This window comes from Aegilops tauschii, chromosome 2, assembly GCF_002575655.3.
Source record: "Aegilops tauschii subsp. strangulata cultivar AL8/78 chromosome 2, Aet v6.0, whole genome shotgun sequence".
Classification (NCBI taxonomy): Eukaryota; Viridiplantae; Streptophyta; class Magnoliopsida; order Poales; family Poaceae; genus Aegilops; species Aegilops tauschii.
Genome location: NC_053036.3, coordinates 652,065,885 through 652,082,341, shown reverse-complemented (window position 1 = coordinate 652,082,341; position 16,457 = coordinate 652,065,885). Strand labels below are relative to the sequence as shown.

Genomic DNA, 16,457 nt, shown 5'->3' with positions numbered 1-16,457 from the left:
TGTCTGCGTCGGAATCAGCGCCGTCAGCTGTCGCGCGTGCAGGAAAGATGCCGCCAGCAGCAGTGGCGGCAGGGCCCGCGCCTCGGCCCGTGCGCAGCAGCAGCTGTCGGCCAGCCAGGGACACCGCCAGGGGCGGCCGCCTCCCACGGTGGCGGCAGGGTCCACCTGGCCCGCCCCGTTCCGTCGCGGCGCGGTGAGTAGCTGGGATTCCCGTTCGGCTGGGTGGCCGCCTCCTGCGGTGGCGGCAGGGCCCGCCGCCTCCTGGCGTGGCGGCAGGTGCCACGTGTCGCCCGCCGCGCCTGCCGCCACCGCTGAGGGGGTCTTTTTTGTCAAATTGATCCATAGGTCGTCCTTTTTGTCAATTCCATTGGCCAGGGGTTCCTTTTGGACAAAAAATCGGCTGACACAGGAGGGGGGTGGACAGTTTGGTTTTTGCATGTTCTCTGTCTTTCTCTTTGGTTTCATTAAGATTTTGACGGGCGTCTCATCTCATAATTTGAAATGAGTTGAAGCTAGGTTCGATGAGCACGAGAAGCAGTTATACGGCACTAGATGGCGACGCGTGTAGCCTCCAACGAGAGGTTGGTATGTGCATGCTAGACGCATGCATCCATGCATGACGTACGTGTACCGTCCCTCGGCCCGGTCGAGCATTGTGGATTTGTGGTTGCGGGTAGAAGTGGCAGTACGCCGAGTGTTTGAGGTCCCCTTGCCGGCGTCGTGTGCGGTGGTAACTGCTGGACAGAGCCGGAGTGGACGAGGATGGCGGCCGGAGTGATGAGGACAGATCAATGAAAAAAATAGCGCGCTACAGAAAATAGCGCCACCCCTAAAAATATGCTATTTGCGTGCTATAGCACGCTATAACGTGCTATTAGCGAGACATTGTATATTGAAGGATTTAGCGAGACAATTCTCTACACGCTATAGCGTGCTATTAGCGGCGTTATAGCGCGCTATTTTTTTCAGTGGGACAGATAGATAGATAGGTGGACTGAGGCCCGCCGGTGAGGAAGGAGGCGATCCAGGGAGGCCCTAGCTTGCATGCATGCAGGTTGGAAAGGAGACGAGAGGGCGTTGACTCGTTTGATTGATGATGCGGACTCGACCGACTACGGGGAGGAATCGGCCAGGTCTGGGAAACCGCCTGGATGTGGTGTTCGTAACTAGGGTTGTACGCTAGAAAAACGAACTAAACTTTAGTACCACCTCGGGTATCTACCGAAAAGGGGGCATTATTGAAGCCTATATATACACTATTGGAAAACAAAGGGCACGATACGGGCCCTTGGCTATCAGTTTTCTGTGCGCGTGTGTTCATGCAATTTTATGTGATCGATTCTGAGGGCGTATTTCCAACAGTTGGTATCAGAGCAATGTTCGAGTGAAGCCGAGCTTGCCCCGGGGTGGCGACCCTGCTAGTGCCTCGGGGCGGGCGATAAAGTCGCTGTTGGAGCGACGAGGAGGAGCAGGCAATACAGTCGCTGGTGCGGCGGCGAGGAGAAGCGGGCGATATAGTCGTTGGCGGTGCAACGGCGTGGTGGTGTGGAAGATAAGAGATAGTCGTTCGGCGGAGTGATGGCAAGAAGGCGGTGAGGGTGTTGTCCCAAGCGAGGCGACAAGTGATTTTCGTTCGGCGGAACGATCTGGAGGAGGGCGACAGGTTGTCGTCGGCAAGGCGTTGGTGATCGTTGATGGTTATGGAGGCGCCGAAGTTGCTACACCGAGGAAATCATCGAGATCATCGTTGGAGGGTGCAAGGTGGAGATGGCGAAGTTGCGAGCCGTCATCAAGGTGTGCACATTAGTTCTTGTAAGGTGCGTCCAAGATCTCAGGTGTGTGAGTCATCTGCTGCAGTTGAGATGCGTCACTGGCAGAGGAGACTTGAGAGTGAGAGCGGATGGAAAAAGAAAATTGTGCCTTGCGTTTTCGTCCGCGATCATGGAGTTCTGGCGAGTTCATATATGGTGGAGATGAGTTGCACGTATATGGCGAGTTGTGTTGCCGCTGGACAGGAGGTATCGTTCGATAAGATGAGGCATCGGCGACAATGACAAAGATTGAAGATGTGGCCGGTGAAAAGATGTGTCTCCCCGTGCATAAGCAACCGATGAGAAGACAAAGATCAACGTGAAGATGGACGAGCACTAGTTAAGTTGAGTCCTGGATGAGGCTATGCGTTTAGTCTACATGTAGCACGCTAAGATGTGGTAGCGTGGCTGGTTGTCTGGGTAATCATTGGTTCCGATGTACAATCTCAAAAAAAATAAGAGATGGTGATGAAGTAGTGGCTACTGTTTCAAGAAGAGAGAAATTGCCGTCCGGTTAGTCGCGTCACCAGAGGCAATCGGCGGGGTAAGATGAAGAGATGATCGTCTGCGTGTATCGTCAAGTAAAAAGTCCGATGTTTAGATTAGGAGGTGAATGTTGGAGTAACCTAAACATGTGATAGTTGTGCCCGGTTAGAGTTAGTATTGGGATCAGCGTTGCCGGTGATTAGATTGGATAAGTTGAGTTAGTACTAGTTGAAGCTGCTTGTGATACGTGTGTTTGTCCGAGCGAGTTTTGGTTACTCTCGTAAGCGTCAGTCCGGTTAGGAGTCCAGTCGTTGTATTAGAGTAGGACTAGTCTGAGTCCGGTTAGCTTTGCCAGTATGTGTCCGTGTAGATTAGGAATTTTGAGTTCAGGTCGGTGGCGTGGAGTCAGGTCCTGCATCTATATATAGATGGGCAGGTGCGTGAGATTTGTAGCCGTGGAGAGAAAACCAGAATATAGAAATAAAGAGGAAAATAAAGGGCACGATACAGGCCCTTGGCTATCAGTTTTTTATGCGCGCGTGTTCGTGCAATTTTATGTGATCGATTCTGAGAGCGTATTTCCAACAGCTTCAAGAAACGCATATTAATTATAAGTATTTAGAAGAGTATAGAAGATTATATATTAGAAAAAGAAGAACAGAAGAGAAGAAATAAAAGAAGAGATTGTTAGTATTAGAAGGGAGAGAGGGATTTGATGGAATAGTTTGTTGTATTGCTTGATCCTCGTGGGGATATATATAGGAGTACATGATCTACTTGGAGTACAAGGCAAGCCAGAATATTTCTTAGTCTAACCTATGTTTCCTAATACAATCACATTACTCAACATCCCTCCGCAGTCATAACGGTAGCGAAGCAGACGGTGAGACTGGAGAAGAATCCGAAGGCAAGCTGACGGACACCCCCCACAGTCGTAACGGTCGACGCATCGCGGAGTCGTGGCTGGAGTGGAAACCAACGAGGTTGCTCAAGCAGGCGGTAGCCCTTTGTGCCGTTTGTCGATGTAGCTAGCCAAGAGCGTGGGTGGTGGAGCCGTGGTCGAGGTAGCCATGCGAAGAATGCCGTGATCGATGTCGAGTCGGAGTGGCCGGTGTTGAGGAAGTCGCCGTGGAGCCGCGGGCGCAAGAGAGCGCCGAGTTTGTCATGGGCGCAGTGGTGACGTTACTCAACAGTTAGGACCGACCAGCTGGAGATGGAGAGGGAAGCCAGGACGGAGCAGAGGAAACTCAAGAAGAAGCACAAGAAATAGTTGAAGAAGATGGACCAATCCGGGCTTCTAAGGGAGATTATCTCCGTGGAGAGGGAGCGCAGAGACCTGCTTGCCAAACTTACTCCCACCACTTCTCTCTGGAAACAAGTGGATTCTCAAACAACGTGGACGATCGCCAGAAAGGAGGAGCCTGCTACTGCTACTGCTAGGGACGACGATGCTGAGAATCAACTCGCAGACTACTTCAACCTGATGCTCCAAGATATGGAGGACCTGGGCCATCGAATGCTTTCTATGCTATATTTTCTCAACAAATCCAATGACCCCATCTGCTCCTACAAGGCCACAGAGCTGTGCGATACGACAGCCAAATTAAATATGCAGATATCCAAGGGATTCAGCACGAACCAGGAGCAGGAGCAGGAGCAGGAGCAGGAGCCGGAGCCGGGGCAGATCAACTTGTCGACTCTTTTCAGGAAATATTATCGATTTCCCAATAATTACGAGAACACCTTGAGCCAATTAAGCATGGGGGAGAAGGAGACCAAGTGTGAGGATGTTAAGGTGAAGAAGACCAAGAAAGAGGAGGACAAGGAGAATGACCCATCCACAATCGAGTATTTCAAGAAAAGTTTGGAGCTTGATCAATACTTTTTCGCCGAGGATCGGACATACTGGGAAAATGGGTGGGCCAGCAAGATCGGACGCTGCGGTGGATTCGCAAATACAAGTAAGTAATCTCGTTTCTCTGTGTATATATCAGGTAATATTGATAATATTTGATACAAGTTACGAAAAACCATAATATTTAATAAACCACAATGCTTCTTCATTTCTTAATAAGTAATACACCACAATGATCCAGCTCAAAGGCCCAGGATACTGGTTTCACATTTAAACGTCTCTCAAGAATCGCATTTGTCAAATGGAACTTTCATTTAACTGTCAGATACTTCAAATAAATTTGGAATAGGAATCCATTCATAGGAAACTGTCCAGGTATGGAGTTGGGGCGATGATGCGTGGGTGTTTCTTCTTTTTTTGACATCTGGTGCATGGGTGTTTGAGGGGGACAAAGAAGAGGTGGCATGTGGTTTGACCACGGGAGTCATGTTTAGTGGTAAAATCCGGGCTGTAGTTTCAGGAATGTAGGGGTCTAATGATATCTTTGCTTTGCTTATTCACATTAGAATTCTGACATTTAACACTTGCCTTTGGTGTTGCAGCCATACTGAGCCCTATGCAGTTTACGCACTACACACCTGGTACCATCCCTTCCCGTGCTGCTGTCACCGGTAGTACTTTGCAGATCTACTCAATCAAGATAAAGAATCTAAAAGGCTTGAACTGGCCACTCAAAGTTTACGGCATGGTTGCTGCTCGAGACACTGTGGACCGCAACCGCAACATTCTGTTCTCTCGGCCAAAGTTTGATTACCAAGAACTGAATGGAGAAGTATGTATTGTATTCAGTTTTCTGCTCATTTTATTTATCCTCCTGACTTTGTAATACAATTGCGATTAGGTATTTATAATGATGATATGATGCTTGCAGGATGATTCCCTATGCTTGACTGGTCCGTCTCGTGCGATTGTTGCTTTGGGCCATGTCGACTTTGAAGTTGAACTCAACGTAATCGAGGCAGGAGAGTCGCAAATATTGAATATCTGTAGAGGCCGTTACGGCGGTACAGATGATTGTTCCTCTTCCTCGGCCAATGTGATTTATGGTGGTGATGGACCTACCTTGTTGCTCTCCAACCATCGTTGTACAGTTGAGGTGTACACTTGAGCAGCTCGATAGATCACACGGGGATTGGCCTTTCAAATATGGATGTCGGGTTATTTGCTTTTGGGCTCCTGCTTCTGCGGCGGATGACATTGATACCACCTGCACGCCAGTTCTGTTGCTTGACCGCCGTGGTAAAGGACTGCATAGACGATCAAAGAACTACCTTCAACTATCGAGGAAAGTGGTCTCAGTGGAATCACAAGGAACGCTGAGAGTGGCCATAGAAGCCTATGGGAAGTCTCATCGCTGGATTGCTCGTAAGGGCCACATGAACTTTCCTGTTCAGCAGTGCCAAACAAGCACACGTGATTGTTCAGTTGGTGATGCCACAGTGGAGGTGGTTGTAGCTTGGTCGTTGCTTGTCAAGCAAAAGGTGGATCTCCAGGTGGCTTTGTAAGATGTAAACCTTGTATGCGGACTACAAATTGTGTGAGGTGAATCATGCAATCTGGTTTGTTAAAGACGAGGAACCAACAATTGTACATGATATCATCGGTCCAAACTGGAATCAATTCTTGGTAAAACCTGCAGCTTGTAAAGCATGATGGAAATTGTGCACCATAGCAGAAACAAAAACAGCGCCGACAGTTTAAGTAGTATCACACATTAGTCCGTCTATGAAGGCATTTCTAACAGATCCCCTATTCAGCGTTAGAGGAGTAAAAAGTCGGGGTTACTCCTCTAATGCGCACCTAACCGATCCCCAATCTGCTGTATAGGAGTAAAAATCATACTCTAGTGCCAACCTTCTCCCTAAATATACTCAGCCCCTGCGGCTCTGAGTAAAACCCATGCCACTCCCTCGCATCGTTCCCGCCCCTGCATCTTCACCGGCGAGCCTCCCGACGGTCGCCCGCTGGCCCCGCTGCTACCTTGTTGCCTCCCTTGGCCCCCGCCACCCTTCAGCCAGACATCGAGCCTATTCCCCGTTGCCATCGCCGGAATCAAGTTGAAACGCCACCATCATCGTCATAGCCTATTCGTCAGATTGCTTTAAAACTTCTTTATTTTATGTCAGCCGCTGCATCTCACCTTGCTTGCACAACGCTGCAGATCATTCGCACACGTCACCGCCTACCGGTTTGATCTAAACAAAACTGGCCGGCCGGTGCACCATGACCGCATCGCAAGTGTTCGACAAATTTCCTAGGTGATTTTTTTGTTCTTTTTTTAACCGAGCCATTTGGATTGAACCTAGCCGTTTGAATTGTAGATGACGAGGTTGAGGGAGATGGTCTTGGATTACTCATCGCCATCCAAAGAGGAAGAAGACGACGATGACATTGCTGCCGTTTTAGGTATGATTTTCAATGATGATTTTCGGCATACACATCGACCATGATAGAGCGGAGGGCCATGCCAAGATCATGCGAGACTACTTTGATCCAAAGCCAACGTATCTGGAGAAGTACTTTCACCGATGCTTCGTATGCGCACAAGTCTTTTTCTGACGATTGCAAAAGTTGTTGAGATATCTGATGATGGTTCAAGCTCTGGAGAAATGCATGTGGAGAGATAAGCGCAAGCCCTCTAACGAAGTGCATTTCAGCTGTTTGAGTCTTGGCATATGGGTGTTCGGCCGATGCACTTGATGACTATGTCCGCATTGATGAAGGCACATTCTTGGAGGTTGTTCGAAGATTCACTAAAGCGGCAATTGTTGTCTCTGGCCCTTGAGAGCACCAACTGAGGAAGACACCCAGAGGCTGATGACTAAGAGTGAAGCAAGAGGGTGTCTAGGGATGCTCAAATCAATTGACTGTATGCACTGGACATCAAAGAATTGTCTTGCAGGGTGGAAGGGTCAGTAAAAAGGCCACTGCAATGATCCAACGATCATTCTTGAGGCAGTTGCATCGAAGGATCTTTGGATATGACATTCATTCTTTGTTTTGCCTGGCTCTCACAATGATGTGAGTGCTGTCGAGATCACCACTGTTTTCTAGGCTTATTATAGGCGATGCTCCTGCTTGCAACTACTCGGTCAACGGGCACAAACTACTCGATTGGTTACTACCTTGAGAATGACATCTATCCACCATGGGCCACCTTCGCCAAAACAATTCCGCCTCCAAAAGGTAAAAAAAACATTCACTTTGCGCAATGTCAAGAAGCTGTTAGGAAAGATGTTGAGAGAGACTTCGACGTTCTTCAGAAAAGCTTTGCAATTTTTCATGGCCCTGCTGAGTACCGGAGCTCCAAGGTTCTATGGCAAATCATGACTTGTTGCATCATATTGCATAATATGATCATTGAATACGAGAGGGATATGCCTAAGAAATTTCGGTACATCACCAACGGGACTCCGATTTAGCCAGAGAATGATACGAACAGGATCCTCGCATTCCTTGAGGAGCATCACAAGATCGAGAACCGACAAGGTCATGCTCAACTCCAAGAAGATCTTATTGAGCATCACTGGCAACGTCTTACCGAGCCCTAATTGTTCTATCACATGCTATTGCTACATTTGGACCATTCGGAGTGTTTAAATTTGAATAATTCGGTTTGTAAACTATATTCATGATTTGCTTAAACATACAAATTTATGTGTAGTTTCTATATGTGTGCTAATATGTAGTTGCAATGTATAGTATAATTGCAGAGTTTAGAAAAAACAAAAGTTTACTCCATTAAATATAGGGGATCGGCTAGGTTCGGCCAAAACTTAGTAAATATACTCCACTAAAGGGTTTACTCCGTCAGATACTCCACTATTTTTAGGGGATAGGTTAGAAATGCCTTGAATGAGTGCTTGCAGTTAAAGTTCAGAACATGCCATATGTGTTGAGAATCATAGTTTACTTGCAAAACTCAGCGAGATTGTTATAGGCAATGAGCATGGGCCCCCCAGAAGCATATGAGGGATGATCGCAGCAGCTCTCTGCACAGAAATTTCAAGAAAGAGGAAAAGCATCACAATTCTGATCAATATTTGATACACAAGAATATAGTTGATACATGCAGATAACACAACACACAATACAGAGAAATAAAAACTTATGCAGTTTTGCAAACAATGATGAGATTAAAAGCTGACAACATAGCCATAGCTGCACCTAAGATCTAAAAACAGTTCAGTCCTCTTCCCACACAAAACTCTGACATATCACTAGCCGTTACTGTACTGCTCTGTCTTGATAGAAAAAAAAACAGAGAGGCTTATCATACATCCACAAGTATGTGTTGGTGCACAATAGCAATGGGTACTGATAATTTTAAGATGCACACCACATTCATAAGATAAAGCTGATGGAAATGAGAAGAAATTTGAGTCAACCTGCCCAGAAGAGTGACACCAAGTTTTCTCTTTCAAATGCCAGAACATACACACATCAACACAAGAGGTTTGGGAGTCACAGCAAAAGCAATTTGAGATAATTGCCTTACACACATCAATTTTTTCGGTTGTTGAATATTTGAGAAATATTCCGTTAGAATAAACCTTGCGAGTTCAGCGGGTTCAGAAAGTTCAGTTAAATTTCGCTGCCATAGCAACTGTTTCGGTAGTGTTCTGTTTTTTCGCTATCCAGTTTCGTCAGTTAGCAGCTTAGTGGGATTAGCTCGAGGTTTAAACCACCAGGACAGGGGGCGTGAGCCCGTTTCCTTCTCGTCGTAGTTCTGAATAAATTCAGCGAAAGAAAGCAGAAAAGTTGCGAGAGTTTGAGCGTGCAAACCATCGTCTCCCTCCTCGGTTTACTATCGTTTTCGTTCTTGATTCCAACAATCAGCATCAGAGCCATTTTCCGATCCGAGAGGTGACCGGCAAGGACAACACCGGCGTCACAAGTCGCCGCCAACCCCATTCACACGGATCTTCGACGACACAGAATTTACTGTGGCAGAGAGATCCTTCGTGTACGTGGTACGTGATACCGGCGGCACGGCGTGTCCACAACAAACAAGGATGAACTACATCGACTGGGTCGTCCTCATGCATGTCATGATGGAGGGGTGGAAACTCTGGGAGGTAATGCACACAGGCACCACGGAGCACAGCGCCGATCGCCTTGCCCCCGAGGCAATCCTGCATGGTGTACTGCCAGAGATGGCATCCACCCTCGCCAGCAAGGCCACGGCGAAGGAGGCGTGGGACACTGTGAAGACGATGCGGCTCAGTGTGGCGCACGACCGTGAGGTTAAGCTCACGACCATCCCCAAGCAATACAGTGACATCCGCATTAGCGATGGCGAAACAATCGATGATTTCGCCATGCGCATCACCAACATGGTGGCTTGGATGGCACAACTCGGGGAGACCATGCCGGAGAAGCTCGTCTTCCCCAAGAGGTACTCCCAAATTGCTCCGTCGAAGAGCTCATCGGGTCGGTCAAGGCCGCCGAGGAGAGACACGAGCTCGACCAGGCCAAACCTGGCATCTGGCGCCTCCCGCTTACTGAGGAGGAGAGGGCCGCTCGATCCTAGGGCCGCGGCGCCTCGAGCAGTAGGGCGCTAGGTCAAAGACTGCCGCAGCAGAGAACACGGTCGCGACCATGATACTAGGCGTGGTGGCAGCAAGAACAAGTAGCTCGCTGCGGATGAGTGCAGATACTGTGGCATCCTAGGCCACTTGGGGTCGGGATTGCCGCGACAAGAAGAGGGAGGAGGCGCACCTGGCTCAGGCAGAGGGCACGGACGATGAGAACCCAACCTTCCTCATGGCGTAGGTGGGCACGATCACTGACGACCACGACATCACCCATGACTATGTCGACCTCGTGGAGGAAATGCCGAGGTTCACGTCGGACGTACTGAGGAGGAGTACCACTCCAAATGGTACTTTTGGACATGGGTGCCTCCAACCACATGTCCGTCAATGAGGCATGCTTCAATGAGCTTGATCACCGTGTCGCCGGCACGGTGAAATTCAGCGACGGCTCGGTCGTGGCGATCCATGGACGTAACCTCGTGCTCTTCATTAACTGCAATGGTGGGCACTACGTACCCTCGCGCACGTGTTTTGTGTCCAGGGGTGCTGGTGTGCGTGCGAGGAGTTAGGGAAGGAAGAAAGTTTCGGCAGGTCGCCCAACGCCTAACAGACGCTATTATAATGTTTTTCTTATAATTTTATTTATTTTAAAAGTTTAAGAAATCGACTAAACCCTAAGAAAAAACTCAAAGGGAATTGAGAATTAAAGAAAAGACAATCTGTGAGCACTAACTAACCGATGACTATTTCTGAAAAAAAACTAACCGATGGCTAATGAAAAAAAACAAAGGATTAATTGTGGTTTAGAAACTCAGGAAGAAGTCGGAGAGTGAATCAGGGAAGGGAAAAGCTCTCCTTCACCCGACCGACCACTCGCGCCGCATCCACCGGCTCCGCGTCCGTCAGATCGTCTGTTGATCGGACGGACGACAGCCTCCCCGCTTCCACGTGACGCTCGTGTGTTTCTGAAACAGAGCCATTGTTTCAGTACATTTATTCTTGCGACTGACCAGCTCTATCGACTCTTGTCTCTGAGAGGGCTAGGGATACGCGGCTGGATTTGGGAGGGCGGCGGCGGCGGCGGGCGGCGCAGGGCGTTGGGCGGCAGGGGCGGTGGCGGCGGCGGCGCATATCCTCCACGGTGACACGGTGGCGACGACGACGGGTTCAGCGGTGGCCGACAAGTAAGGATCGGACAACCCCCCCCCCCTTCCCCCCCGAACAAGATGCTCCGGAAGACAGGCGGCGGCCGGAAATTAGCGCGTATTTTCCTGCACTGGTTGATTTTGTTTCCCTGTTCGATTTCTTGAGCATGCATTTGCCCGAAGGAACGAAACAACGTCAGAATTGTAGGTTTCCTTGTGCGGATGGATTGTGTTCCTCATCTGTTGATGTGATTCTGTTGCGGCTGCTGTTCTACTAGAAGGCATTCTGTTGGCGTCTTGATGAAACTGGGCTGTTGATTTGGAGCATCTTGCTCGTCTGGTTTTGCTGGCTGAGATGGAAGCATAGACGAGCGAACTTTGTTCATTTGTTGCATTGGATATGTGTGTTAGGTTGCTGAAATGGTAGTTCGGTTATTTGCTGCTGCAAATTAGCGGACGTGCTCTCACCTAGTTTGGAGGTTTTTCTTATAATCAACTCTAGATCTTGGCAATTTGGATGCAGATTGTTTGATTTTTTACTAGGGAACTGTTAAAAGAAACAAAACATAACCGAAATAGGACCCTCTTAGTTGGCGAACGATTAGCTGGGAGGAGGTGGGCCGGTGGGGATGTAAATGGCAAATAAGTGGCGTCCATAAGTCCCGTTTAGTTAGTTTTAGCTACCTTCATAGTTCATTTTCCTCAAAAAAAATTAAATGGCATGTCACCATGATGGAGACGATGGCGCGACAAGGAACAGAGCAGTCGCAGGTAGTTCGGCGGCGTTGTAGGTAGTTCAACGGCGCGACAACAAGTTTCAGGATCGTTTTTTCTTCAGTTTTTATGCCGCTGAAATTTTGTGCACTGGAGCGCATAGTTCTGAAAACTCATAGGTGTGTTTCTGAATTTCTGGAGCGTGCAGTTTCTGTAGGATCCCCTTGTTTTATTTTTCTGAAGCTCATAGTTTATGTTGTGATACAAATTTGTGCACTAGATCCCATTTGTGTGTTTCTGAATTTCCGTAGCACGCAGTTTCTGTAGGATCCCCTTTGTTTTATTTTTTCTGAAGCTCATAGTTTATGTTGTCATGCAGAGAGAACTTAAAGTTGCAGGATCCCATTTTTGTGTTAGTTTCTGAAATTTTGCATCTCATCGTAGCGGTGCTCCGACGTAGGGAGATGCTCTCGTTGTCGCGCCGAGGTGGATGATGTAGATGATATAGGTGGTATAGATGTGTAGATGTGCAGTAGGGATTTGGATGTTGCAGATCCAGTGTTGCAGGATTGTTGATTTGACTTTCAGAATACGCTGCTGGAGCTCATGCTATCCCCTTGATGTGCTGTACCTCATGCTATCCTTTTCTGAATGTTTGTAGCTCAAAACTTCTATAGCATTTTTTACCTGGAAGTTAGTGATGCAGTATTTTGATGTGTTGTAGGGAATTAGTGGTAGAGACTTGATGTACTGCAGGAAACTAGTGATGCGGGATTTTTCTTTTTAGTTCAAAGCTTCTGTAGCTCATGCAGTTATCCGGTTTGTAGTTTTAGAGAATCATATATGTAGTTTCAGAGAAGGGAAGGAAACATATATGTAATTTCAGAGAAACAGTAGCTAAATTTCAGAGAAACTTACCTTTCTGAAACTAGTTTGTAGGTTATGTCTGTAGCTTATGTTTCTGAAACTACTGAAATGTTTGTACTGCTAGCTTATATCACAGGGAACTCAGTTTTTGCTTCTGAAACTACATATATCTTTTCTCTGAAATTTAGCTACTGTTCCAATACTTTTCCATGAATTTTTAGCTCATGTTTATCTGAAATTAGTTAGATTAGCTAATGTTCTTTCAAACCTGCATTTTATCTGCAGTTATATATGCAATCTTCAACTTTTGCTTCAATACTTTTCATTCTCTGATAAGTAGATATGCATTGCTGATAGTTTCCATGTTTTCATTTTTGCTCTTGTTTCGCAGCATGCCTATCTTCCAAACTCGTTGGTCGGCAAAGCGGCTGCGCGAAATATTAATCTTTTCCATGTTTTTTTTTGTATTTCTGCTTTTTCTATGCTCAGGACACGAGGTCATTGCTCAATTTACGAACATTCGTAGCACCGAAGCTTTTCAAGCACCCTCAGAACACTCTCAACACAGCCGAAGAGTTCCATAAACTGCTGAGAAGCTCATAGAAGATGACAATCGCAACAGAAGCTCGCTAGCTTAGTTTTTATTTTTATTTTATTTTGTGAGTCCATGTGTCCGAAACATCCATTTATGTAACTGAAAACAACAAGTATCATGCCGGAGCTATCTAGATGTTTTTTGTTGAACTCAAGATTGGAGCATCTATCATGCTAGGCATGTCCTTTTTTTTTTTAAACCTTTTTTTAGTTTGTTTTGAAATGCTGGAGCATCATCCATGCTGATCCATGCTGACCCATGTGAATGTGAACTAGAGATTGATGGAGAGTTGGTAATGAAAATGACAGGCTTTTTTTGCAGCTTGGTATATTTTTGTTTTCATTGGGTTTTTTTGTGCTGAAACAGTGAAATCATACTTCATCTGCCATGTATATTTACTGGGATTATATTGCTGAAACAGTTCATTTTTTAACTGAAACCATCTTGCATCATCATGTATGTATGTAAATTACTGGAGGGAGGACAAAATGTGCTTAGCAATACTGGGAATATGTCAACATTTGCTGAAAGCATCATTCATGTTCTCGATCAGACCTCAAAAAACTGTTCAAACACAAGATGTTTCAAGTACTGGAAACATGTTTCGTCGTAACATGAAAAACAACAATATTTTTAAGGAGGACAAAATGAAGAAACCAACAAATTCAAAATTATTTCCAAAATGTGAGCCTTTCTTGTCTGTTTTCTTGCTGGATAGTGCTCTGTTTTCCTCTGTTTTCAGGCACACATAGGTATCAATTTCAGGCACACATAAGAATATGAGATCTTTTTATTTTCTCTGTTTTCCCGTAACATAGTTTTTGCAAAATGGAAATATATATTAAATACGTCATCAATGTTGCAAAATAGAAACTATGAATGTTTTTTCCTCAAGCACAATGTGAGGCTCAAAAGAAAATGGAAAACATCTTATGGAGTATTTTTTTCCTAGAGGTTGAGTTGCGTTGCTTGGGCATTTCTCGGAGCATTTGACATCACCGCTCTCAAGTACACACAGTTTGGTACAACATGTCCAACCTCTGAGCAGAATTGACATTTAGGTGGTGCTGCCGCTGCCTCTGTCGCAGCTTTGAGTGGTCCACATGTCTGCACATTGTGCCCTTCTTCTTTGCAGAACGTGCAGAGAATACTCCTTTTTTCAGATTTTGGCTTCCCCGCTGCCGTTGTCTTCTTCTCTTCTTGTTTCGACTTCTTCTTCATCTTGTCATCTCGCTGCTATACCAAAGTCTTCTTCCTCTTTTCTCTTTCAGTTGGTCTCCCTTTCTTAGGCACACGAGCTGGGTTCTATAGCATATCTGGTTGTGGCAGGTCATCATGCAATGTTTCCATTACGGCAGCTGGTGGTGGTGGTGTTTCACTCTGCTGTGTTGCTTGCTGTACTGGCAGTGCTCCTCTCCTCGCCGCTGCGATGGTAGACTCAAGAACCTTTATTGCTTCATCCAATATTTTGTAAGCATCGTCATTGCAACATGCATTCGAGGTAAGCCATGTTAACCTTCGGCACAAGGAGTTGTATTTCAGTGTGTTTGTGGAGGGGTGCCCGAAGTCCAGCAATCGCCCAGTTCTGGCCATGCTTGTTGTTGCTGCTTCAGACCACCTATCCAACAAGTATCACTGCGGAATAACTTGAACATTGAGGTGCACCATCACCCTTATTATGTGGGCACAAACCAGGCCATTCATCTCAAAGTAGTGGCAGCTGCATTGAAACACCTCTTCATCAATCATAACATGCGCGGAATAGAGCTTTGGGTTCTCATATGAGCTTGATGTTAGCTTGAACAGGAGACCTTGCCCTTGGTACTCGGTATCTTGGTTGACAATGTAGCCGGTAGAAGCAGTGACTTGTTTCTGGAACTTGTCAAAGACGTTTCGTGTGTAGTAACCAGCAGCTTGGCGCTCAATGTTGTATCTGTAGCATCACAAAAGGACACAAGGGCCACAAAACAGATCATAAGAAAACATTTGTTTGGATGTATTCCTGTTTTTTCTGGCGTTTTCTTGTTATATCCATAGCAGCACTAGGCCGCCTGCTGGTGTTGCTTGCTTCTGTTGCAATACTCTCCGAGGTGCTACTTGCTTCCGGTTTATCATCTTTTCTAGCGTGCACACACCCAAAGACCCTCTTGATAATTACGACATCCTCTTGCTTCTGTCCCTTCTTCTGGCTGTACTTTGTTAAAGATATGTGTGTCCCGAAACCCAACTTGAAGGCATAGTCATTGCAGAATTTCTTTGCATCCTGAATTGTGTCAAAGACCATGCCAACATAGGGTGGTAGTGGCTGTGACGAAACATCTCCATCATCTGAATTATCTTGCATCGCATCATCAGCATGCAACAAACCACCTGAATCTTCATTATCATGGACAGAGAAGTTCCCTTGGACATAGCTCCCTTCCCCTTCAGTCGCAGCTTCCTGAAATGAGGCACACATTTTTATTTTCATAAAATATAGCAGGTGTTGTGCAACAGTCACTTTTTTCATCTACAAGGCATCAAGAGTTATATTGCTGTTTCAAAGTTTTCAGAATTGCTGGAATTTCATAATTTCAGAATTTCATCTGCAATGCATCAACAGATACATGGCCTAGATAGATACATGGTATAGACACATACATGGCATCAACAGTTGTATTTTGCTGTTTCAGAAATTCATGCAATCCATGCCATTCATAAAAAAAAATTGTAACCAGAGACAGCAACTAGCTATGTGTTTCTTCTGTTGATAAACAACAAAAATGAGATGTTTCAGATACATGTTGCAGAGATACAAGAAGGAGGCAGGGGTTTAGGGTTGTGCCTTGGCTTCACCCACATAATTCTGAAACTTCATTTTTAGCTGCCACACGCATGAATCAACACAACCCGCTTCTAATAAATAGGATCTACAGCAGTTACAGTGACACGCAGCTCAGGGATTCGGATTCAAAAACTTACCTAGCTGCCCTGATTTGATCTTGTCAAAGTAGTTTCAGGAAACACAACCAGGGGGGAGGGGGGGGGGGGGGGTTGTGAACCATGACGATACTCCAGATCGCGGCGGAAGCCTCCAGCGGCGGTCGGAGCTGAGAACGACGACCACGGCTGTTCTTGAAGCAGGGGCCGCGACTTGCTCGATCTGTGTCGGATCCCAGCGTGCGCCGTGCGATGTGGTGCGCCATTGTGTTGCAGGATTTTCCGTGAACGACCTCAGTTCCTGTAGCACGCCGGCAACAGCGCTTTCGCGATGGCGGGGGCTGGCGCCGCGCACAGGTGTGTCTGGATGGCGGACAGGGTTTTTTGTTTCTGAAACAGAGTGGTTGCTACAAGAATAGGCACACGCGCGGTAGTTGGATCGGACGGTTGTCGAGCCACGTATCGGAC

The 16,457-nt window shown here is 46.6% G+C and overlaps 1 pseudogene; it reads left to right on the top strand.

Annotated features, from left to right (window-relative positions):
• The first annotated feature begins 3,510 nt into the window (after positions 1-3,510).
• Positions 3,511-5,890, top strand: LOC109744899 (uncharacterized; annotated as a pseudogene).
• Positions 5,891-16,457: the final 10,567 nt, after the last annotated feature.